This window comes from Stenella coeruleoalba (genome assembly GCF_951394435.1).
Source record: "Stenella coeruleoalba genome assembly, contig: scaffold_39, whole genome shotgun sequence".
NCBI classification, from domain to species: Eukaryota; Metazoa; Chordata; class Mammalia; order Artiodactyla; family Delphinidae; genus Stenella; species Stenella coeruleoalba.
The window spans coordinates 1834487-1858918 of NW_027646400.1; the positions used below are offsets into that span (position 1 = coordinate 1834487).

The window sequence follows — 24432 nt, forward strand, 5'->3', positions numbered from 1 at the left end:
GGACGGGGACGGTTTAGGGTCCAGGTGAGGGTACGGCAACGCTTTAGGAGGAGCGTGCGTGTGAGGGCGCGGCTTAGTGTTAGCGTACGGGTTAGGATTAGGGGACGGGTGAGGGTCAGGCTTCGGGGAAGGGTTAGGGTTAGGGTTCGGGCTAGGGTTAGGGTTAGGGGATGGGGACGGTTTAGGGTCCAGGTGAGGGTACGGCAACGCTGTAGGGGGAGCGTGCGTGTGAGGGCGCGGGTTAGTGTTAGCGTACGGGTTAGGATTAGGGGACGGGTGAGGTTCAGGCTTCGGGGAAGGGTTAGGGTTAGGGTTCGGGCTAGGGTTAGGGTTAGGGGACAGGGACGGTTTAGGGTCCAGGTGAGGGTACGGCAACGCTTTAGGGGGAGCGTGCGTGTGAGGGCGCGGGTTAGTGTTAGCGTACGGGTTAGGATTAGGGGACGGGTGAGGGTCAGGCTTCGGGGAAGGGTTAGGGTTAGGGTTCGGGCTAGGGTTAGGGTTAGGGGTCGGGGACGGTTTAGGGTCCAGGTGAGGGTACGGCAACGCTTTAGGGGGAGCGTGCGTGTGAGGGCGCGGGTTAGTGTTAGCGTACGGGTTAGGATTAGGGGATGGGTGAGGGTCAGGCTTCGGTGAAGGGTTAGGGTTAGGGTTCGGGCTACGGTTAGGGTTAGGGGACGGGGACGGTTTAGGGTCCAGGTGAGGGTACGGCAACGCTTTAGGGGGAGCGTGCGTGTGAGGGCGCGGGTTAGTGTTAGCGTACGGTTTAGGATTAGGGGACGGGTGAGGGTCAGGCTTCGGGGAAGGGTTAGGGTTAGGGTTCGGGCTAGGGTTAGGGTTAGGGGACGGGGACGGTTTAGGGTCCAGGTGAGGGTACGGCAACGCTTTAGGGGGAGCGTGCGTGTGAGGGCGCGAGTTAGTGTTAGCGTACGGGTTAGGATTAGGGGACGGGTGAGGGTCAGGCTTCGGGGAAGGGTTAGGGTTAGGGTTCGGGCTAGGGTTAGGGTTAGGGGATGGGGACGGTTTAGGGTCCAGGTGAGGGTACGGCAACGCTTTAGGGGGAGTGTGCGTGTGAGGGCGCAGGTTAGTATTAGCGTACGGGTTAGGATTAGGGGACGGGTGAGGGTCAGGCTTCGGGGAAGGGTTAGGGTTAGGGTTCGGGCTAGGGTAAGGGTTAAGGGACGGGGACGATTTCGGGTCCAGGTGAGGGTAAGGCAACGCTTTAGGGGGAGCGTGCGTGTGAGGGCGCGGGTTAGTGTTAGCGTACGGGTTAGGATTATGGTACGGGTGAGGGTCCGGCTTCGGGGAAGTGTTAGGGTTAGGGTTCGGGCTAGGGTTAGGTTTAGGGGACGGGGACGGTTTAGGGTCCAGGTGAGGGTACGGCAACGCTTTAGGGGGAGCGTGCGTGTGAGGGCGCGGGTTAGTGTTAGCGTACGGGTTAGGATTAGGGGACGGGTGAGGTTCAGGCTTCGGGGAAGGGTTAGGGTTAGGGTTCGGGCTAGGGTTAGGGTTAGGGGACGGGGACGGTTTAGGGTCCAGGTGAGGGTACGGCAACGCTTTAGGGGGAGCGTGCGTGTGAGGGCGCGGGTTAGTGTTAGCGTACGGGTTAGGATTAGGGGACGGGTGAGGGTCAGGCTTCGGGGAAGGGTTAGGGTTAGGGTTCGGGCTAGGGTTAGGGTTAGGGGACGGGGACGGTTTAGGGTCCAGGTGAGGGTACGGCAACGCTTTAGGGGGAGCGTGCATGTGAGGGCGTGGGTTAGTGTTAGCGTACGGGTTAGGATTAGGGGACGGGTGAGGGTCAGGCTTCGGGGAAGGGTTAGGGTTAGGGTTCGGGCTAGGGTTAGGGTTAGGGGATGGGGACGGTTTAGAGTCCAGGTGAGGGTACGGCAACGCTTTAGGGGGAGCGTGCGTGTGAGGGCGCGGGTTAGTGTTAGCGTACGGGTTAGGATTAGGGGACGGGTGAGGTTCAGGCTTCGGGGAAGGGTTAGGGTTAGGGTTCGGGCTAGGGTTAGGGTTAGGGGACGGGGACGGTTTCGGGTCCAGGTGAGGGTACGGCAACGCTTTAGGGGGAGCGTGCGTGTGAGGGCGCGGGTTAGTGTTAGCGTACGGGTTAGGATTAGGGGACGGGTGAGGGTCAGGCTTCGGGGAAGGGTTAGGGTTAGGGTTCGGGCTAGGGATAGGGTTAGGGGATGGGGACGGTTTAGAGTCCAGGTGAGGGTACGGCAACGCTTTAGGGGGAGCGTGCGTGTGAGGGCGCGGGTTAGTGTTAGCGTACGGGTTAGGATTAGGGGACGGGTGAGGTTCAGGCTTCGGGGAAGGGTTAGGGTTAGGGTTCGGGCTAGGGTTAGGGTTAGGGGACGGGGACGGTTTAGGGTCCAGGTGAGGGTACGGCAACGCTTTAGGGGGAGCGTGCGTGTGAGGGCGCGGGTTAGTGTTAGCGTACGGGTTAGGATTAGGGGACGGGTGAGGGTCAGGCTTCGGGGAAGGGTTAGGGTTAGGGTTCGGGCTAGGGTTAGGGTTAGGGGACGGGGACGGTTTAGGGTCCAGGTGAGGGTACGGCAACGCTTTAGGGGGAGCGTGCGTGTGAGGGCGCGGGTTAGTGTTAGCGTACGGGTTAGGATTAGGGGACGGGTGAGGGTCAGGCTTCGGGGAAGGGTTAGGGTTAGGGTTCGGGCTAGGGTTAGGGTTAGGGGACGGGGACGGTTTAGGGTCCAGGTGAGGGTACGGCAACGCTTTAGGGGGAGCGTGCGTGTGAGGGCGCGGGTTAGTGTTAGCGTACGGTTTAGGATTAGGGGACGGGTGAGGGTCAGGCTTCGGGGAAGGGTTAGGGTTAGGGTTCGGGCTAGGGTTAGGGTTAGGGGACGGGGACGGTTTAGGGTCCAGGTGAGGGTACGGCAATGCTTTAGGGGGAGCGTGCGTGTGAGGGCGCGGGTTAGTGTTAGCGTACGGGTTAGGATTAGGGGACGGGTGAGGGTCAGGCTTCGGGGAAGGGTTAGGGTTAGGGTTCGGGCTAGGGTTAGGGTTAGGGGACGGGGACGGTTTCGGGTCCAGTTGAGGGCACGGCAACGCTTTAGGGGGAGCGTGCATGTGAGGGCGCGGGTTAGTGTTAGCGTACGGGTTAGGATTAGGGGACGGGTGAGGGTCAGGCTTCGGGGAAGGATTAGGGTTAGGGTTCGGGCTACGGTTAGGGTTAGGGGACGGGGACGGTTTAGGGTCCAGGTGAGGGTACGGCAACGCTTTAGGAGGAGCGTGCGTGTGAGGGCGCGGCTTAGTGTTAGCGTACGGGTTAGGATTAGGGGACGGGTGAGGGTCAGGCTTCGGGGAAGGGTTAGGGTTAGGGTTCGGGCTAGGGTTAGGGTTAGGGGATGGGGACGGTTTAGAGTCCAGGTGAGGGTACGGCAACGCTTTAGGGGGAGCGTGCGTGTGAGGGCGCGGGTTAGTGTTAGCGTACGGGTTAGGATTAGGGGACGGGTGAGGGTCAGGCTTCGGGGAAGGGTTAGGGTTAGGGTTCGGGCTAGGGTTAGGGTTAGGGGACGGGGACGGTTTAGGGTCCAGGTGAGGGTACGGCAACGCTTTAGGGGGAGCGTGCGTGTGAGGGCGCGGGTTAGTGTTAGCGTACGGGTTAGGATTAGGGTATGGGTGAGGGTCAGGCTTCGGGGAAGGGTTAGGGTTAGGGTTCGGGCTACGGTTAGGGTTAGGGGACGGGGACGGTTTAGGGTCCAGGTGAGGGTACGGCAACGCTTTAGGGGGAGCGTGCGTGTGAGGGCGCGGGTTAGTGTTAGCGTACGGTTTAGGATTAGGGGACGGGTGAGGGTCAGGCTTCGGGGAAGGGTTAGGGTTAGGGTTCGGGCTAGGGTTAGGGTTAGGGGACGGGGACGGTTTAGGGTCCAGGTGATGGTACGGCAACGCTTTAGGGGGAGCGTGCGTGTGAGGGCGCGAGTTAGTGTTAGCGTACGGGTTAGGATTAGGGGACGGGTGAGGGTCAGGCTTCGGGGAAGGGTTAGGGTTAGGGTTCGGGCTAGGGTTAGGGTTAGGGGATGGGGACGGTTTAGGGTCCAGGTGAGGGTACGGCAACGCTTTAGGGGGAGTGTGCGTGTGAGGGCGCAGGTTAGTATTAGCGTACGGGTTAGGATTAGGGGACGGGTGAGGGTCAGGCTTCGGGGAAGGGTTAGGGTTAGGGTTCGGGCTAGGGTAAGGGTTAAGGGACGGGGACGGTTTCGGGTCCAGGTGAGGGTACGGCAACGCTTTAGGGGGAGCGTGCGTGTGAGGGCACGGGTTAGTGTTAGCGTACGGGTTAGGATTAGGGGACGGGTGAGGGTCAGGCTTCGGGGAAGGGTTAGGGTTTGGGTTCGGGCTAGGGTTAGGGTTAGGGGACGGGGACGGTTTAGGGTCCAGGTGAGGGTACGGCAACGCATTAGGGGGAGCGTGCGTGTGAGGGCGCGGGTTGGTGTTAGCGTACGGGTTAGGATTACGGGACGGGTGAGGGTCAGGCTTCGGGGAAGGGTTAGGGTTAGGGTTCGGGCTAGGGTTAGGGTTAGGGGACGGGGACGGTTTAGGGTCCAGGTGAGGGTACGGCAACGCTTTAGGGGGAGCGTGCGTGTGAGGGCGCGGGTTAGTGTTAGCGTACGGGTTAGGATTAGGGGACGGGTGAGGGTCAGGCTTCGGGGAAGGGTTAGGGTTAGGGTTCGGGCTAGGGTTAGGGTTAGGGGACGGGGACGGTTTAGGGTCCAGGTGAGGGTACGGCAACGCTTTAGGGGGAGCGTGCATGTGAGGGCGCGGGTTAGTGTTAGCGTACGGGTTAGGATTAGGGGACGGGTGAGGGTCAGGCTTCGGGGAAGGGTTAGGGTTAGGGTTCGGGCTAGGGTTAACGTTAGGGGACGGGGACGGTTTAGGGTTCAGGTGAGGGTACGGCAACGCTTTAGGGGGAGCGTGCGTGTGAGGGCGCGGGTTAGTGTTAGCGTACGGGTTAGGATTATGGTACGGGTGAGGGTCCGGCTTCGGGGAAGTGTTAGGGTTAGGGTTCGGGCTAGGGTTAGGTTTAGGGGACGGGGACGGTTTAGGGTCCAGGTGAGGGTACGGCAACGCTTTAGGGGGAGCGTGCGTGTGAGGGCGCGGGTTAGTGTTAGCGTACGGGTTAGGATTAGGGGACGGGTGAGTGTCAGGCTTCGGGGAAGGGTTAGGGTTAGGGTTCGGGCTAGGGTTAGGGTTAGGGGACGGGGACGGTTTAGGGTCCAGGTGAGGGTACGGCAACGCTTTAGGGGGAGCGTGCGTGTGAGGGCGCGGGTTAGTGTTAGCGTACGGGTTAGGATTAGGGGACGGGTGAGGGTCAGGCTTCGGGGAAGGGTTAGGGTTAGGGTTCGGGCTAGGGTTAGGGTTAGGGGATGGGGACGGTTTAGAGTCCAGGTGAGGGTACGGCAACGCTTTAGGGGGAGCGTGCGTGTGAGGGCGCGGGTTAGTGTTAGCGTACGGGTTAGGATTAGGGGACGGGTGAGGGTCAGGCTTCGGGGAAGGGTTAGGTTTAGGGTTCGGGCTAGGGTTAGGGTTAGGGGACGGGGACGGTTTAGGGTCCAGGTGAGGGTACGGCAACGCTTTAGGGGGAGCGTGCGTGTGAGGGCGCGGGTTAGTGTTAGCGTACGGGTTAGGATTAGGGGATGGGTGAGGGTCAGGCTTCGGGGAAGGGTTAGGGTTAGGGTTCGGGCTACGGTTAGGGTTAGGGGACGGGGACGGTTTAGGGTCCAGGTGAGGGTACGGCAACGCTTTAGGGGGAGCGTGCGTGTGAGGGCGCGGGTTAGTGTTAGCGTACGGTTTAGGATTAGGGGACGGGTGAGGGTCAGGCTTCGGGGAAGGGTTAGGGTTAGGGTTCGGGCTAGGGTTAGGGTTAGGGGACGGGGACGGTTTAGGGTCCAGGTGATGGTACGGCAACGCTTTAGGGGGAGCGTGCGTGTGAGGGCGCGAGTTAGTGTTAGCGTACGGGTTAGGATTAGGGGACGGGTGAGGGTCAGGCTTCGGGGAAGGGTTAGGGTTAGGGTTCGGGCTAGGGTTAGGGTTAGGGGACGGGGACGGTTTAGGGTCCAGGTGAGGGTACGGCAACGCTTTAGGGGGAGTGTGCGTGTGAGGGCTCAGGTTAGTATTAGCGTACGGGTTAGGATTAGGGGACGGGTGAGGGTCAGGCTTCGGGGAAGGGTTAGGGTTAGGGTTCGGGCTAGGGTAAGGGTTAAGGGACGGGGACGGTTTCGGGTCCAGGTGAGGGTACGGCAACGCTTTAGGGGGAGCGTGCGTGTGAGGGCACGGGTTAGTGTTAGCGTACGGGTTAGGATTAGGGGACGGGTGAGGGTCAGGCTTCGGGGAAGGGTTAGGGTTTGGGTTCGGGCTAGGGTTAGGGTTAGGGGACGGGGACGGTTTAGGGTCCAGGTGAGGGTACGGCAACGCATTAGGGGGAGCGTGCGTGTGAGGGCACGGGTTAGTGTTAGCGTACGGGTTAGGATTACGGGACGGGTGAGGGTCAGGCTTCGGGGAAGAGTTAGGGTTAGGGTTCGGGCTAGGGTTAGGGTTAGGGGACGGGGACGGTTTAGGGTCCAGGTGAGGGTACGGCAACGCTTTAGGGGGAGCGTGCGTGTGAGGGCGCGGGTTAGTGTTAGCGTACGGGTTAGGATTAGGGGACGGGTGAGGGTCAGGCTTCGGGGAAGGGTTAGGGTTAGGGTTCGGGCTAGGGTTAGGGTTAGGGGACGGGGACGGTTTAGGGTCCAGGTGAGGGTACGGCAACGCTTTAGGGGGAGCGTGCATGTGAGGGCGCGGGTTAGTGTTAGCGTACGGGTTAGGATTAGGGGACGGGTGAGGGTCAGGCTTTGGGGAAGGGTTAGGGTTAGGGTTCGGGCTAGGGTTAGCGTTAGGGGACGGGGACGGTTTAGGGTTCAGGTGAGGGTACGGCAACGCTTTAGGGGGAGCGTGCGTGTGAGGGCGCGGGTTAGTGTTAGCGTACGGGTTAGGATTAGGGGACGGGTGAGGGTCAGGCTTCGGGGAAGGGTTAGGGTTAGGGTTCGGGCTAGGGTTAGGGTTAGGGGATGGGGACGGTTTAGAGTCCAGGTGAGGGTACGGCAACGCTTTAGGGGGAGCGTGCGTGTGACGGCGCGGGTTAGTGTTAGCGTACGGGTTAGGATTAGGGGACGGGTGAGGTTCAGGCTTCGGGGAAGGGTTAGGGTTAGGGTTCGGGCTAGGGTTAGGGTTAGGGGACGGGGACGGTTTAGGGTCCAGGTGAGGGTACGGCAACGCTTTAGGGGGAGCGTGCGTGTGAGGGCGCGGGTTAGTGTTAGCGTATGGGTTAGGATTAGGGGACGGGTGAGGATCAGGCTTCGGGGAAGGGTTAGGGTTAGGGTTCGGGCTAGGGTTAGGGTTAGGGGACGGGGACGGTTTAGGGTCCAGGTGAGGGTACGGCAACGCTTTAGGGGGAGCGTACGTGTGAGGGTGCGGGTTAGTGTTAGCGTACGGTTTACGATTAGGGGACGGGTGAGGGTCAGGCTTCGGGGAAGGGTTAGGGTTAGGGTTCGGACTAGGGTTAGGGTTAGGGGACGGGGACGGTTTAGGGTCCAGGTGAGGGTACGGCAATGCTTTAGGGGGAGCGTGCGTGTGAGGGCGCGGGTTAGTGTTAGCGTACGGGTTAGGATTAGGGGATGGGTGAGGGTCAGGCTTCGGGGAAGGGTTAGGGTTAGGGTTCGGGCTAGGGTTAGGGTTAGGGGACGGGGACGGTTTAGGGTCCAGGTGAGGGTACGGCAACGCTTTAGGGGGAGTGTGCGTGTGAGGGCGCGGGTTAGTGTTAGCGTACGGGTTAGGATTAGGGGACGGGTGAGGGTCAGGATTTGGGGAAGGGTTAGGGTTAGGGTTCGGGCTAGGGTTAGGGTTAGGGGACGGGGACGGTTTAGGGTCCAGGTGAGGGTACGGCAACGCTTTAGGGGGAGCGTGCGTGTGAGGGCGCGGGTTAGTGTTAGCGTACGGGTTAGGATTAGGGGACGGGTGAGGGTCAGGCTTCGGGGAAGGGTTAGGGTTAGGGTTCGGGCTAGGGTTAGGGTTAGGGGACGGGGACGGTTTCGGGTCCAGTTGAGGGCACGGCAACGCTTTAGGGGGAGCGTGCATGTGAGGGCGCGGGTTAGTGTTAGCGTACGGGTTAGGATTAGGGGACGGGTGAGGGTCAGGCTTCGGGGAAGGATTAGGGTTAGGGTTCGGGCTAGGGTTAGGGTTAGGGGACGGGGACGGTTTAGGGTCCAGGTGAGGGTACGGCAACGCTTTAGGAGGAGCGTGCGTGTGAGGGCGCGGCTTAGTGTTAGCGTACGGGTTAGGATTAGGCGACGGGTGAGGGTCAGGCTTCGGGGAAGGGTTAGGGTTAGGGTTCGGGCTAGGGTTAGGGTTAGGGGATGGGGACGGTTTAGAGTCCAGGTGAGGGTACGGCAACGCTTTAGGGGGAGCGTGCGTGTGAGGGCGCGGGTTAGTGTTAGCGTACGGCTTAGGATTAGGGGACGGGTGAGGTTCAGGCTTCGGGGAAGGGTTAGGGTTAGGGTTCGGGCTAGGGTTAGGGTTAGGGGACGGGGACGGTTTAGGGTCCAGGTGAGGGTACGGCAACGCTTTAGGGGGAGCGTGCGTGTGAGGGCGCGGGTTAGTGTTAGCGTACGGGTTAGGATTAGGGGATGGGTGAGGGTCAGGCTTCGGGGAAGGGTTAGGGTTAGGGTTCGGGCTAGGGTTAGGGTTAGGGGACGGGGACGGTTTAGGGTCCAGGTGAGGGTACGGCAACGCTTTAGGGGGAGCGTGCGTGTGAGGGCACGGGTTAGTGTTAGCGTACGGGTTAGGATTAGGGGATGGGTGAGGGTCAGGCTTCGGGGAAGGGTTAGGGTTAGGGTTCGGGCTACGGTTAGGGTTAGTGGACGGGGACGGTTTAGGGTCCAGGTGAGGGTACGGCAACGCTTTAGGGGGAGCGTGCGTGTGAGGGCGCGGGTTAGTGTTAGCGTACGGTTTAGGATTAGGGGACGGGTGAGGGTCAGGCTTCGGGGAAGGGTTAGGGTTAGGGTTCGGGCTAGGGTTAGGGTTAGGGGACGGGGACGGTTTAGGGTCCAGGTGAGGGTACGGCAACGCTTTAGGGGGAGCGTGCGTGTGAGGGCGCGAGTTAGTGTTAGCGTACGGGTTAGGATTAGGGGACGGGTGAGGGTCAGGCTTCGGGGAAGGGTTAGGGTTTGGGTTCGGGCTAGGGTTAGGGTTAGGGGACGGGGACGGTTTAGGGTCCAGGTGAGGGTACGGCAACGCATTAGGGGGAGCGTGCGTGTGAGGGCGCGGGTTAGTGTTAGCGTACGGGTTAGGATTACGGGACGGGTGAGGGTCAGGCTTCGGGGAAGAGTTAGGGTTAGGGTTCGGGCTAGGGTTAGGGTTAGGGGACGGGGACGGTTTAGGGTCCAGGTGAGGGTACGGCAACGCTTTAGGGGGAGCGTGCGTGTGAGGGCGCGGGTTAGTGTTAGCGTATGGGTTAGGATTAGGGGACGGGTGAGGGTCAGGCTTCGGGGAAGGGTTAGGGTTAGGGTTCGGGCTAGGGTTAGGGTTAGGGGACGGGGACGGTTTAGGGTCCAGGTGAGGGTACGGCAACGCTTTAGGGGGAGCGTGCATGTGAGGGCGCGGGTTAGTGTTAGCGTACGGGTTAGGATTAGGGGACGGGTGAGGGTCAGGCTTCGGGGAAGGGTTAGGGTTAGGGTTCGGGCTAGGGTTAGCGTTAGGGGACGGGGACGGTTTAGGGTTCAGGTGAGGGTACGGCAACGCTTTAGGGGGAGCGTGCGTGTGAGGGCGCGGGTTAGTGTTAGCGTACGGGTTAGGATTAGGGGACGGGTGAGGGTCAGGCTTCGGGGAAGGGTTAGGGTTAGGGTTCGGGCTAGGGTTAGGGTTAGGGGATGGGGACGGTTTAGAGTCCAGGTGAGGGTACGGCAACGCTTTAGGGGGAGCGTGCGTGTGACGGCGCGGGTTAGTGTTAGCGTACGGGTTAGGATTAGGGGACGGGTGAGGTTCAGGCTTCGGGGAAGGGTTAGGGTTAGGGTTCGGGCTAGGGTTAGGGTTAGGGGACGGGGACGGTTTAGGGTCCAGGTGAGGGTACGGCAACGCTTTAGGGGGAGCGTGCGTGTGAGGGCGCGGGTTAGTGTTAGCGTACGGGATAGGATTAGGGGACGGGTGAGGGTCAGGCTTCGGGGAAGGGTTAGGGTTAGGGTTCGGGCTAGGGTTAGGTTTAGGGGACGGGGACGGTTTAGGGTCCAGGTGAGGGTACGGCAACGCTTTAGGGGGAGCGTGCGTGTGAGGGCGCGGGTTAGTGTTAGCGTATGGGTTAGGATTAGGGGACGGGTGAGGATCAGGCTTCGGGGAAGGGTTAGGGTTAGGGTTCGGGCTAGGGTTAGGGTTAGGGGACGGGGACGGTTTAGGGTCCAGGTGAGGGTACGGCAACGCTTTAGGGGGAGCGTACGTGTGAGGGTGCGGGTTAGTGTTAGCGTACGGTTTACGATTAGGGGACGGGTGAGGGTCAGGCTTCGGGGAAGGGTTAGGGTTAGGGTTCGGACTAGGGTTAGGGTTAGGGGACGGGGACGGTTTAGGGTCCAGGTGAGGGTACGGCAATGCTTTAGGGGGAGCGTGCGTGTGAGGGCGCGGGTTAGTGTTAGCGTACGGGTTAGGATTAGGGGATGGGTGAGGGTCAGGCTTCGGGGAAGGGTTAGGGTTAGGGTTCGGGCTAGGGTTAGGGTTAGGGGACGGGGACGGTTTAGGGTCCAGGTGAGGGTACGGCAACGCTTTAGGGGGAGTGTGCGTGTGAGGGCGCGGGTTAGTGTTAGCGTACGGGTTAAGATTAGGGGACGGGTGAGGGTCAGGATTTGGGGAAGGGTTAGGGTTAGGGTTCGGGCTAGGGTTAGGGTTAGGGGACGGGGACGGTTTAGGGTCCAGGTGAGGGTACGGCAACGCTTTAGGGGGAGCGTGCGTGTGAGGGCGCGGGTTAGTGTTAGCGTACGGGTTAGGATTAGGGGACGGGTGAGGGTCAGGCTTCGGGGAAGGGTTAGGGTTAGGGTTCGGGCTAGGGTTAGGGTTAGGGGACGGGGACGGTTTCGGGTCCAGTTGAGGGCACGGCAACGCTTTAGGGGGAGCGTGCATGTGAGGGCGCGGGTTAGTGTTAGCGTACGGGTTAGGATTAGGGGACGGGTGAGGGTCAGGCTTCGGGGAAGGATTAGGGTTAGGGTTCGGGCTAGGGTTAGGGTTAGGGGACGGGGACGGTTTAGGGTCCAGGTGAGGGTACGGCAACGCTTTAGGAGGAGCGTGCGTGTGAGGGCGCGGCTTAGTGTTAGCGTACGGGTTAGGATTAGGCGACGGGTGAGGGTCAGGCTTCGGGGAAGGGTTAGGGTTAGGGTTCGGGCTAGGGTTAGGGTTAGGGGATGGGGACGGTTTAGAGTCCAGGTGAGGGTACGGCAACGCTTTAGGGGGAGCGTGCGTGTGAGGGCGCGGGTTAGTGTTAGCGTACGGCTTAGGATTAGGGGACGGGTGAGGTTCAGGCTTCGGGGAAGGGTTAGGGTTAGGGTTTGGGCTAGGGTTAAGGTTAGGGGACGGGGACGGTTTAGGGTCCAGGTGAGGGTACGGCAACGCTTTAGGGGGAGCGTGCGTGTGAGGGCGCGGGTTAGTGTTAGCGTACGGGTTAGGATTAGGGGATGGGTGAGGGTCAGGCTTCGGGGAAGGGTTAGGGTTAGGGTTCGGGCTAGGGTTAGGGTTAGGGGACGGGGACGGTTTAGGGTCCAGGTGAGGGTACGGCAACGCTTTAGGGGGAGCGTGCGTGTGAGGGCACGGGTTAGTGTTAGCGTACGGGTTAGGATTAGGGGATGGGTGAGGGTCAGGCTTCGGGGAAGGGTTAGGGTTAGGGTTCGGGCTACGGTTAGGGTTAGTGGACGGGGACGGTTTAGGGTCCAGGTGAGGGTACGGCAACGCTTTAGGGGGAGCGTGCGTGTGAGGGCGCGGGTTAGTGTTAGCGTACGGTTTAGGATTAGGGGACGGGTGAGGGTCAGGCTTCGGGGAAGGGTTAGGGTTAGGGTTCGGGCTAGGGTTAGGGTTAGGGGACGGGGACGGTTTAGGGTCCAGGTGAGGGTACGGCAACGCTTTAGGGGGAGCGTGCGTGTGAGGGCGCGAGTTAGTGTTAGCGTACGGGTTAGGATTAGGGGACGGGTGAGGGTCAGGCTTCGGGGAAGGGTTAGGGTTAGGGTTCGGGCTAGGGTTAGGGTTAGGGGATGGGGACGGTTTAGGGTCCAGGTGAGGGTACGGCAACGCTTTAGGGGGAGTGTGCGTGTGAGGGCGCAGGTTAGTATTAGCGTACGGGTTAGGATTAGGGGACGGGTGAGTATCAGGCTTCGGGGAAGTGTTAGGGTTAGGGTTCGGGCTAGGGTAAGGGTTAAGGGACGGGGACGGTTTCGGGTCCAGGTGAGGGTACGGCAACGCTTTAGGGGGAGCGTGCGTGTGAGGGCGCGGGTTAGTGTTAGCGTACGGGTTAGGATTATGGTACGGGTGAGGGTCCGGCTTCGGGGAAGTGTTAGGGTTAGGGTTCGGGCTAGGGTTATGTTTAGGGGACGGGGACGGTTTAGGGTCCAGGTGAGGGTACGGCAACGTTTTAGGGGGAGCGTGCGTGTGAGGGCGCGGGTTAGTGTTAGCGTACGGGTTAGGATTAGGGGACGGGTGAGGGTCAGGCTTCGGGGAAGGGTTAGGGTTAGGGTTCGGGCTAGGGTTAGGGTTAGGGGACGGGGACGGTTTAGGGTCCAGGTGAGGGTACGGCAACGCTTTAGGGGGAGCGTGCGTGTGAGGGCGCGAGTTAGTGTTAGCGTACGGGTTAGGATTAGGGGACGGGTGAGGGTCAGGCTTCGGGGAAGGGTTAGGGTTAGGGTTCGGGCTAGGGTTAGGGTTAGGGGATGGGGACGGTTTAGGGTCCAGGTGAGGGTACGGCAACGCTTTAGGGGGAGTGTGCGTGTGAGGGCGCAGGTTAGTATTAGCGTACGGGTTAGGATTAGGGGACGGGTGAGTATCAGGCTTCGGGGAAGTGTTAGGGTTAGGGTTCGGGCTAGGGTAAGGGTTAAGGGACGGGGACGGTTTCGGGTCCAGGTGAGGGTACGGCAACGCTTTAGGGGGAGCGTGCGTGTGAGGGCGCGGGTTAGTGTTAGCGTACGGGTTAGGATTATGGTACGGGTGAGGGTCCGGCTTCGGGGAAGTGTTAGGGTTAGGGTTCGGGCTAGGGTTATGTTTAGGGGACGGGGACGGTTTAGGGTCCAGGTGAGGGTACGGCAACGCTTTAGGGGGAGCGTGCGTGTGAGGGCGCGGGTTAGTGTTAGCGTACGGGTTAGGATTAGGGGACGGGTGAGGGTCAGGCTTCGGGGAAGGGTTAGGGTTAGGGTTCGGGCTAGGGTTAGGGTTAGGGGACGGGGACGGTTTAGGGTCCAGGTGAGGGTACGGCAACGCTTTAGGGGGAGCGTGCGTGTGAGGGCGCGGGTTAGTGTTAGCGTACGGGTTAGGATTAGGGGACGGGTGAGGGTCAGGCTTCGGGGAAGGGTTAGGGTTGGGGTTCGGGCTAGGGTTAGGGTTAGGGGACGGGGACGGTTTAGGGTCCAGGTGAGGGTACGGCAACGCTTTAGGGGGAGCGTGCATGTGAGGGCGCGGGTTAGTGTTAGCGTACGGGTTAGGATTAGGGGACGGGTGAGGGTCAGGCTTCGGGGAAGGGTTAGGGTTAGGGTTCGGGCTAGGGTTAGGGTTAGGGGACGGGGACGGTTTCGGGTCCAGGTGAGGGTACGGCAACGCTTTAGGGGGAGCGGGCGGGTGAGGGCGCGGGTTAGTGTTAACGTACGGGTTAGGATTAGGGGACGGGTGAGGGTCAGGCTTCGGGGAAGGGTTAGGGTTAGGGTTCGGGCTAGGGTTAGGGTTAGGGGACGGGGACGGTTTAGGGTCCAGGTGAGGGTACGGCAACGCTTTAGGGGGAGCGTGCATGTGAGGGCGCGGGTTAGTGTTAGCGTACGGGTTAGGATTAGGGGACGGGTGAGGGTCCGGCTTCGGGGAAGGGTTAGGGTTAGGGTTCGGGCTAGGGTTAGGGTTAGGGGACGGGGACGGTTTAGGGTCCAGGTGAGGGTACGGCAACGCTTTAGGGGGAGCGTGCGTGTGAGGGCGCGGGTTAGTGTTAGCGTATGGGTTAGGATTAGGGGACGGGTGAGGGTCAGGCTTCGGGGAAGGGTTAGGGTTAGGGTTCGGGCTAGGGTTAGGGTTAGGGGATGGGGACGGTTTAGGGTCCAGGTGAGGGTACGGCAACGCTTTAGGGGGAGCGTGCGTGTGAGGGCGCGGGTTAGTGTTAGCGTACGGGTTAGGATTAGGGGACGGGTGAGGGTCAGGCTTCGGGGAAGGGTTAGGGTTAGGGTTCGGGCTAGGGTTAGGGTTAGGGGACGGGCACGGTTTCGGGTCCAGGTGAGGGTACGGCAACGCTTTAGGGGGAGCGTGCGTGTGAGGGCGCGTGTTAGTGTTAGCGTACGGGTTAGGATTAGGGGATGGGTTAGGGTCAGGCTTCGGGGAAGGGTTAGGGATAGGGTTCTGGCTAGGGTTATGGTTAGGGCACGGGGACGGTTTAGGGTCCAGGTGAGGGTACGGCAACGCTTTAGGGGGAGCGTGCGTGTGAGGGCGCGGGTTAGTGTTAGCGTACGGGTTAGGATTAGGGGACGGGTGAGAGTCAGGCTTCGGGGAATGGTTAGGGTTAGGGTTCGGGCTAGGGTTAGGGTTAGGGGATTGGGAAGGTTTAGGGTCCAGGTGAGGGAACGGCAACGATTTAGGGGGAGCGTGCGTGTGAGGGCGCGGGTTAGTGTTAGCGTACGGGTTAGGATTAGGGGACGGGTGAGGGTCAGGCTTCGGGGAAGGTTTAGGGTTAGGGTTCGGGCTAGGGTTAGGGTTAGGGGACGGGGACGGTTTCGGGTCCAGGTGAGTGTACGGCAACGCTTTAGGGGGAGCGTGCGTGTGAGGGCGCGGGTTAGTGTTAGCATACGGCTTAGGATTAGGGGACGGGTGAGGTTCAGGCTTCGGGGAAGGGTTAGGGTTAGGGTTCGGGCTAGGGTTAGGGTTAGGGAACGGGGACGGTTTAGGGTCCAGGTGAGGGTACGGCAACGCTTTAGGGGGAGCGTGCGTGTGAGGGCGCGGGTTAGTGTTAGCGTACGGGTTAGGATTAGGGGACGGGTGAGGGTCAGGCTTCGGGGAAGGGTTAGGGTTAGGGTTCGGGCTAGGGTTAGGGTTAGGGGACGGGGACGGTTTAGGGTCCAGGTGAGGGTACGGCAACGCTTTAGGGGGAGCGTGCGTGTGAGGGCGCGGTTTAGTGTTAGCGTACGGGTTAGGATTAGGGGACGGGTGAGGTTCAGGCTTCGGGGAAGGGTTAGGGTTAGGGTTCGGGCTAGGGTTAGGGTTAGGGGACGGGGACGGTTTAGGGTCCAGGTGAGGGTACGGCAACGCTTTAGGGGGAGCGTGCGTGTGAGGGCGCGGGTTAGTGTTAGCGTACGGGTTAGGATTAGGGGACGGGTGAGGGTCAGGCTTCGGGGAAGGGTTAGGGTTAGGGTTCGGGCTAGGGTTAGGGTTAGGGGACGGGGACGGTTTAGGGTCCAGGTGAGGGTACGGCAACGCTTTAGGGGGAGCGTGCGTGTGAGGGCGCGGGTTAGTGTTAGCGTACGGGTTAGGATTAGGTGATGGGTGAGGGTCAGGCTTCGGGGAAGGGTTAGGGTTAGGGTTCGGGCTACGGTTAGGGTTAGGGGACGGGGACGGTTTAGGGTCCAGGTGAGGGTACGGCAACGCTTTAGGGGGAGCGTGCGTGTGAGGGCGCGGGTTAGTGTTAGCGTACGGTTTAGGATTAGGGGACGGGTGAGGGTCAGGCTTCGGGGAAGGGTTAGGGTTAGGGTTCGGGTTAGGGTTAGGGTAAGGGGACGGGGACGGTTTAGGGTCCAGGTGAGGGTACGGCAACGCTTTAGGGGGAGCGTGCGTGAGAGGGCGCGAGTTAGTGTTAGCGTACGGGTTAGGATTAGGGGACGGGTGAGGGTCAGGCTTCGGGGAAGGGTTAGGGTTAGGGTTCGGGCTAGGGTTAGGGTTAGGGGATGGGGATGGTTTAGGGTCCAGGTGAGGGTACGGCAACGCTTTAGGGGGAGCGTGCGTGTGAGGGCGCAGGTTAGTATTAGCGTACGGGTTAGGATTAGGGGACGGGTGAGGGTCAGGCTTCGGGGAAGGGTTAGGGTTAGGGTTCGGGCTAGGGTAAGGGTTATGGGACGGGGACGGTTTCGGGTCCAGGTGAGGGTACGGCAACGCTTTAGGGGGAGCGTGCATGTGAGGGCGTGGGTTAGTGTTAGCGTACGGGTTAGGATTATGGTACGGGTGAGGGTCAGGCTTCGGGGAAGTGTTAGGGTTAGGGTTCGGGCTAGGGTTAGGTTTAGGGGACGGGGACGGTTTAGGGTCCAGGTGAGGGTACGGCAACGCTTTAGGGGGAGCGTGCGTGTGAGGGCGTGGGTTAGTGTTAGCGTACGGGTTAGGATTAGGGGACGGGTGAGTGTCAGGCTTCTGGGAAGGGTTCGGGTTAAGGTTCGGGCTAGGGTTACGGTTAGGGGACGGGGACGGTTTAGGGTCCAGGTGAGGGTACGGCAACGCTTTAGGGGGAGCGTGCGTGTGAGGGCGCGGGTTAGTGTTAGCGTACGGGTTAGGATTAGGGGACGGGTGAGGGTCAGGCTTCGGGGAAGGGTTAGGGTTAGGGTTCGGGCTAGGGTTAGGGTTAGAGGACAGGGACGGTTTAGGGTCCAGGTGAGGGTACGGCAACGCTTTAGGGGGAGCGTGCGTGTGAGGGCGCGGGTTAGTGTTAGCGTACGGGTTAGGATTAGGGGACGGGTGAGGGTCAGGCTTCGGGGAAGGGTTAGGGTTAGGGTTCGGGCTAGGGTTAGGGTTAAGGGACGGGGACGGTTTAGGGTCCAGGTGAGGGTACGGCAACGCTTTAGGGGGAGCGTGCGTGTGAGGGCGCGGGTTAGTGTTAGCGTACGGGTTAGGATTAGGGGACGGGTGAGGGTCAGGCTTCGGGGAAGGGTTAGGGTTAGGGTTCGGGCTAGGGTTAGGGTTAGGGGACGGGGACGGTTTCGGGTCCAGGTGAGGGTACGGCAACGCTTTACGGGGAGCGTGCGTGTGAGGGCGCGGGTTAGTGTTAGCATACGGGTTAGGATTAGGGGACGGGTGAGGGTCAGGCTTCGGGGAAGGGTTAGGGTTAGGGTTCGGGCTAGGGTTAGGGTTAGGGGACGGGGACGGTTTAGGGTCCAGGTGAGGGTACGGCAACGCTTTAGGGGGAGCATGCATGTGAGGGCGCGGGTTAGTCTTAGCGTATGGGTTAGGATTAGGGGACGGGTGAGGGTCCGGCTTCGGGGAAGGGTTAGGGTTAGGGTTCGGGCTAGGGTTAGGGTTAGGGGACGGGGACGGTTTAGGGTCCAGGTGAGGGTAGAGCAACGCTTTAGGGGGAGCGTGCGTGTGAGGGCGCGGGTTAGTGTTAGCGTACGGGTTAGGATTAGGGGACGGGTGAGGTTCAGGCTTCGGGGAAGGGTTAGGGTTAGGGTTCGGGCTAGGGTTAGGGTTAGGGGACGGGGACGGTTTAGGGTCCAGGTGAGGGTACGGCAACGCTTTACGGGGAGCGTGCGTGTGAGGGCGTGGGTTAGTGTTAGCGTACGGGTTAGGATTAGGGGACGGGTGAGGTTCAGGCTTCGGGGAAGGGTTAGGGTTAGGGTTCGGGCTAGGGTTAGGGTTAGGGGACGGGGACGGTTTAGGGTCCAGGTGAGGGTACGGCAACGCTTTAGGGGGAGCGTGCGTGTGAGGGCGCGGGTTAGTGTTAGCGTACGGGTTAGGATTAGGGGACGGGTGAGGGTCAGGCTTTGGGGAGGGTTAGGGTTAGGGTTCGGGCTAGGGTTAGGTTTAGGGGACGGGGACGGTTTAGGGTCCAGGTGAGGGTACGGCAACGCTTTAGGGGGAGCGTGCGTGTGAGGGCGCGGGTTATTGTTAGCGTACGGGTTAGGATTAGGGGACTGGTGAGGGTCAGGCTTCGGGGAAGGGTTAGGGTTAGGGTTCGGGCTAGGGTTAGGGTTAGGGGACGGGGACGGTTTAGGGTCCAGGTGAGGGTACGGCAACGCTTTAGGGGGAGCGTGCGTGTGAGGGCGCGGGTTAGTGTTAGCGTACGGCTTAGGATTAGGGGACGGGTGAGGGTCAGGCTTCGGGGAAGGGTTAGGGTTAGGGTTCGGGCTAGGGTTAGGGTTAGGGGACGGGGACGGTTTAGGGTCCAGGAGAGGGTACGGCAACGCTTTAGGAGGAGCGTGCGTGTGAGGGCGCGGGTTAGTGTTAGCGTACGGGTTAGGATTAGGGGACGGGTGAGGGTCAGGCTTCGGGGAAGGGTTAGGGTTAGGGTTCGGGCTAGGGTTAGGGTTAGGGGACGGGGACGGTTTAGGGTCCAGGTGACGGTACGGCAACGCTTTAGGGGGAGCGCGCGTGTGAGGGCGCGGGTTAGTGTTAGCGTACGGGTTAGGATTAGGGGACGGGTGAGGGTCAGGCTTCGGGGAAGGGTTAGGGTTAGGGTTCGGGCTAGGGTTAGGGTTAGGGGACGGGGACGGTTTAGGGTCCAGGTGAGGGTACGGCAACGCTTTAGGGGGAGCGTGCATGTGAGGGCGCGAGTTAGTGTTAGCGTACGGGTTAGGATTAGGGGACGGGTGAGGGTCAGGGTTCGGGGAAGGGTTAGGGTTAGTGTTCGGGCTAGGGTTAGGGTTAGGGGATGGGGATGGTTTAGGGTCCAGGTGAGGGTACTGCAACGCTTTACGGGGAGCGTGCGTGTGAGGGCGCAGGTTAGTATTAGCGTACGGGTTAGGATTAGGGGACGGGTGAGGGTCAGGCTTCGGGGAAGGGTTAGGGTTAGGGTTCGGGCTAGGGTAAGGGTTAAGGGACGGGGACGGTTTCGGGTCCAGGTGAGGGTACGGCAACGCTTTAGGGGGAGCGTGCATGTGAGGGCGTGGGTTAGTGTTAGCGTACGGGTTAGGATTATGGTACGGGTGAGGGTCAGGCTTCGGGGAAGTGTTAGGGTTAGGGTTCGGGCTAGGGTTAGGTTTAGGGGACGGGGACGGTTTAGGGTCCAGGTGAGGGTACGGCAACGCTTTAGGGGGAGCGTGCGTGTGAGGGCGCGGGTTAGTGTTAGCGTACGGGTTAGGATTAGGGGACGGGTGAGTGTCAGGCTTCGGGGAAGGGTTAGGGTTAGGGTTCGGGCTAGGGTTAGGGTTAGGGGACGGGGAAGGTTTAGGGTCCAGGTGAGGGTACGGCAACGCTTTAGGGGGAGCGTGCGTGTGAGGGCGCGGGTTAGTGTTAGCGTACGGGTTAGGATTAGGGGACGGGTGAGGGTCAGGCTTCGGGGAAGGGTTAGGGTTAGGGTTCGGGCTAGGGTTAGGGTTAGAGGACAGGGACGGTTTAGGGTCCAGGTGAGGGTACGGCAACGCTTTAGGGGGAGCGTGCGTGTGAGGGCGCGGGTTAGTGTTAGCGTACGGGTTAGGATTAGGGGACGGGTGAGGGTCAGGCTTCGGGGAAGGGTTAGGGTTAGGGTTCGGGCTAGGGTTAGGGTTAGGGGACGGGGACGGTTTAGGGTCCAGGTGAGGGTACGGCAACGCTTTAGGGGGAGCGTGCGTGTGAGGGCGCGGGTTAGTGTTAGCGTACGGGTTAGGATTAGGGGACGGGTGAGGGTCAGGCTTCGGGGAAGGGTTAGGGTTAGGGTTCGGGCTAGGGTTAGGGTTAGGGGACGGGGACGGTTTCGGGTCCAGGTGAGGGTACGGCAACGCTTTAGGGGGAGCGTGCGTGTGAGGGCGCGGGTTAGTGTTAGCATACGGGTTAGGATTAGGGGACGGGTGAGGGTCAGGCTTCGGGGAAGGGTTAGGGTTAGGGTTCGGGCTAGGGTTAGGGTTAGGGGACGGGGACGGTTTAGGGTCCAGGTGAGGGTACGGCAACGCTTTAGGGGGAGCGTGCGTGTGAGGGCGCGGGTTAGTGTTAGCGTACGGGTTAGGATTAGGTGATGGGTGAGGGTCAGGCTTCGGGGAAGGGTTAGGGTTAGGGTTCGGGCTACGGTTAGGGTTAGGGGACGGGGACGGTTTAGGGTCCAGGTGAGGGTACGGCAACGCTTTAGGGGGAGCGTGCGTGTGAGGGCGCGGGTTAGTGTTAGCGTACGGTTTAGGATTAGGGGACGGGTGAGGGTCAGGCTTCGGGGAAGGGTTAGGGTTAGGGTTCGGGTTAGGGTTAGGGTAAGGGGACGGGGACGGTTTAGGGTCCAGGTGAGGGTACGGCAACGCTTTAGGGGGAGCGTGCGTGTGAGGGCGCGAGTTAGTGTTAGCGTACGGGTTAGGATTAGGGGACGGGTGAGGGTCAGGCTTCGGGGAAGGGTTAGGGTTAGGGTTCGGGCTAGGGTTAGGGTTAGGGGATGGGGATGGTTTAGGGTCCAGGTGAGGGTACGGCAACGCTTTAGGGGGAGCGTGCGTGTGAGGGCGCAGGTTAGTATTAGCGTACGGGTTAGGATTAGGGGACGGGTGAGGGTCAGGCTTCGGGGAAGGGTTAGGGTTAGGGTTCGGGCTAGGGTAAGGGTTATGGGACGGGGACGGTTTCGGGTCCAGGTGAGGGTACGGCAACGCTTTAGGGGGAGCGTGCATGTGAGGGCGTGGGTTAGTGTTAGCGTACGGGTTAGGATTATGGTACGGGTGAGGGTCAGGCTTCGGGGAAGTGTTAGGGTTAGGGTTCGGGCTAGGGTTAGGTTTAGGGGACGGGGACGGTTTAGGGTCCAGGTGAGGGTACGGCAACGCTTTAGGGGGAGCGTGCGTGTGAGGGCGCGGGTTAGTGTTAGCGTACGGGTTAGGATTAGGGGACGGGTGAGTGTCAGGCTTCGGGGAAGGGTTCGGGTTAAGGTTCGGGCTAGGGTTACGGTTAGGGGACGGGGACGGTTTAGGGTCCAGGTGAGGGTACGGCAACGCTTTAGGGGGAGCGTGCGTGTGAGGGCGCGGGTTAGTGTTAGCGTACGGGTTAGGATTAGGGGACGGGTGAGGGTCAGGCTTCGGGGAAGGGTTAGGGTTAGGGTTCGGGCTAGGGTTAGGGTTAGAGGACAGGGACGGTTTAGGGTCCAGGTGAGGGTACGGCAACGCTTTAGGGGGAGCGTGCGTGTGAGGGCGCGGGTTAGTGTTAGCGTACGGGTTAGGATTAGTGGACGGGTGAGGGTCAGGCTTCGGGGAAGGGTTAGGGTTAGGGTTCGGGCTAGGGTTAGGGTTAAGGGACGGGGACGGTTTAGGGTCCAGGTGAGGGTACGGCAACGCTTTAGGGGGAGCGTGCGTGTGAGGGCGCGGGTTAGTGTTAGCGTACGGGTTAGGATTAGGGGACGGGTGAGGGTCAGGCTTCGGGGAAGGGTTAGGGTTAGGGTTCGGGCTAGGGTTAGGGTTAGGGGACGGGGACGGTTTCGGGTCCAGGTGAGGGTACGGCAACGCTTTACGGGGAGCGTGCGTGTGAGGGCGCGGGTTAGTGTTAGCATACGGGTTAGGATTAGGGGACGGGTGAGGGTCAGGCTTCGGGGAAGGGTTAGGGTTAGGGTTCGGGCTAGGGTTAGGGTTAGGGGACGGGGACGGTTTAGGGTCCAGGTGAGGGTACGGCAACGCTTTAGGGGGAGCATGCATGTGAGGGCGCGGGTTAGTCTTAGCGTATGGGTTAGGATTAGGGGACGGGTGAGGGTCCGGCTTCGGGGAAGGGTTAGGGTTAGGGTTCGGGCTAGGGTTAGGGTTAGGGGACGGGGACGGTTTAGGGTCCAGGTGAGGGTAGAGCAACGCTTTAGGGGGAGCGTGCGTGTGAGGGCGCGGGTTAGTGTTAGCGTACGGGTTAGGATTAGGGGACGGGTGAGGTTCAGGCTTCGGGGAAGGGTTAGGGTTAGGGTTCGGGCTAGGGTTAGGGTTAGGGGACGGGGACGGTTTAGGGTCCAGGTGAGGGTACGGCAACGCTTTACGGGGAGCGTGCGTGTGAGGGCGTGGGTTAGTGTTAGCGTACGGGTTAGGATTAGGGGACGGGTGAGGTTCAGGCTTCGGGGAAGGGTTAGGGTTAGGGTTCGGGCTAGGGTTAGGGTTAGGGGACGGGGACGGTTTAGGGTCCAGGTGAGGGTACGGCAACGCTTTAGGGGGAGCGTGCGTGTGAGGGCGCGGGTTAGTGTTAGCGTACGGGTTAGGATTAGGGGACGGGTGAGGGTCAGGCTTTGGGGAGGGTTAGGGTTAGGGTTCGGGCTAGGGTTAGGTTTAGGGGACGGGGACGGTTTAGGGTCCAGGTGAGGGTACGGCAACGCTTTAGGGGGAGCGTGCGTGTGAGGGCGCGGGTTATTGTTAGCGTACGGGTTAGGATTAGGGGACTGGTGAGGGTCAGGCTTCGGGGAAGGGTTAGGGTTAGGGTTCGGGCTAGGGTTAGGGTTAGGGGACGGGGACGGTTTAGGGTCCAGGTGAGGGTACGGCAACGCTTTAGGGGGAGCGTGCGTGTGAGGGCGCGGGTTAGTGTTAGCGTACGGCTTAGGATTAGGGGACGGGTGAGGGTCAGGCTTCGGGGAAGGGTTAGGGTTAGGGTTCGGGCTAGGGTTAGGGTTAGGGGACGGGGACGGTTTAGGGTCCAGGAGAGGGTACGGCAACGCTTTAGGAGGAGCGTGCGTGTGAGGGCGCGGGTTAGTGTTAGCGTACGGGTTAGGATTAGGGGACGGGTGAGGGTCAGGCTTCGGGGAAGGGTTAGGGTTAGGGTTCGGGCTAGGGTTAGGGTTAGGGGACGGGGACGGTTTAGGGTCCAGGTGACGGTACGGCAACGCTTTAGGGGGAGCGCGCGTGTGAGGGCGCGGGTTAGTGTTAGCGTACGGGTTAGGATTAGGGGACGGGTGAGGGTCAGGCTTCGGGGAAGGGTTAGGGTTAGGGTTCGGGCTAGGGTTAGGGTTAGGGGACGGGGACGGTTTAGGGTCCAGGTGAGGGTACGGCAACGCTTTAGGGGGAACGTGCGTGTGAGGGCGCGGGTTAGTGTTAGCGTACGGGTTAGGATTAGGGGACGGGTGAGGGTCAGGCTTCGGGGAAGGGTTAGGGTTAGGGTTCGGGCTAGGGTTAGGGTTAGGGGACGGGGACGGTTTAGGGTCCAGGTGAGGGTACGGCAACGCTTTAGGGGGAGCGTGCGTGTGAGGGCGCGGGTTAGTGTTAGCGTACGGGTTAGGATTAGGGGATGGGTGAGGGTCAGGCTTCGGGGAAGGGTTAGGGTTAGGGTTCGGGCTACGGTTAGGGTTAGGGGACGGGGACGGTTTAGGGTCCAGGTGAGGGTATGGCAACGCTTTAGGGGGAGCGTGCGTGTGAGGGCGCGAGTTAGTGTTAGCGTACGGTTTAGGATTAGGGGACGGGTGAGGGTCAGGCTTCGGGGAAGGGTTAGGGTTAGGGTTCGGGCTAGGGTTAGGGTTAGGGGACGGGGACGGTTTAGGGTCCAGGTGAGGGTACGGCAACGCTTTAGGGGGAGCGTGCATGTGAGGGCGCGAGTTAGTGTTAGCGTACGGGTTAGGATTAGGGGACGGGTGAGGGTCAGGGTTCGGGGAAGGGTTAGGGTTAGTGTTCGGGCTAGGGTTAGGGTTAGGGGATGGGGATGGTTTAGGGTCCAGGTGAGGGTACTGCAACGCTTTACGGGGAGCGTGCGTGTGAGGGCGCAGGTTAGTATTAGCGTACGGGTTAGGATTAGGGGACGGGTGAGGGTCAGGCTTCGGGGAAGGGTTAGGGTTAGGGTTCGGGCTAGGGTAAGGGTTAAGGGACGGGGACGGTTTCGGGTCCAGGTGAGGGTACGGCAACGCTTTAGGGGGAGCGTGCATGTGAGGGCGTGGGTTAGTGTTAGCGTACGGGTTAGGATTATGGTACGGGTGAGGGTCAGGCTTCGGGGAAGTGTTAGGGTTAGGGTTCGGGCTAGGGTTAGGTTTAGGGGACGGGGACGGTTTAGGGTCCAGGTGAGGGTACGGCAACGCTTTAGGGGGAGCGTGCGTGTGAGGGCGCGGGTTAGTGTTAGCGTACGGGTTAGGATTAGGGGACGGGTGAGTGTCAGGCTTCGGGGAAGGGTTAGGGTTAGGGTTCGGGCTAGGGTTAGGGTTAGGGGACGGGGAAGGTTTAGGGTCCAGGTGAGGGTACGGCAACGCTTTAGGGGGAGCGTGCGTGTGAGGGCGCGGGTTAGTGTTAGCGTACGGGTTAGGATTAGGGGACGGGTGAGGGTCAGGCTTCGGGGAAGGGTTAGGGTTAGGGTTCGGGCTAGGGTTAGGGTTAGAGGACAGGGACGGTTTAGGGTCCAGGTGAGGGTACGGCAACGCTTTAGGGGGAGCGTGCGTGTGAGGGCGCGGGT

General features: G+C 60.9%; 1 long non-coding RNA gene across 50 annotated transcripts in view; it reads left to right on the forward strand.

The window, feature by feature from the left end:
• The window catches only part of LOC307181137, a 3028377-nt gene that overhangs the window by 1689867 nt on the left and 1314078 nt on the right, over window positions 1–24432 (forward strand). The gene's annotated exons all lie outside the window — the stretch shown is intronic.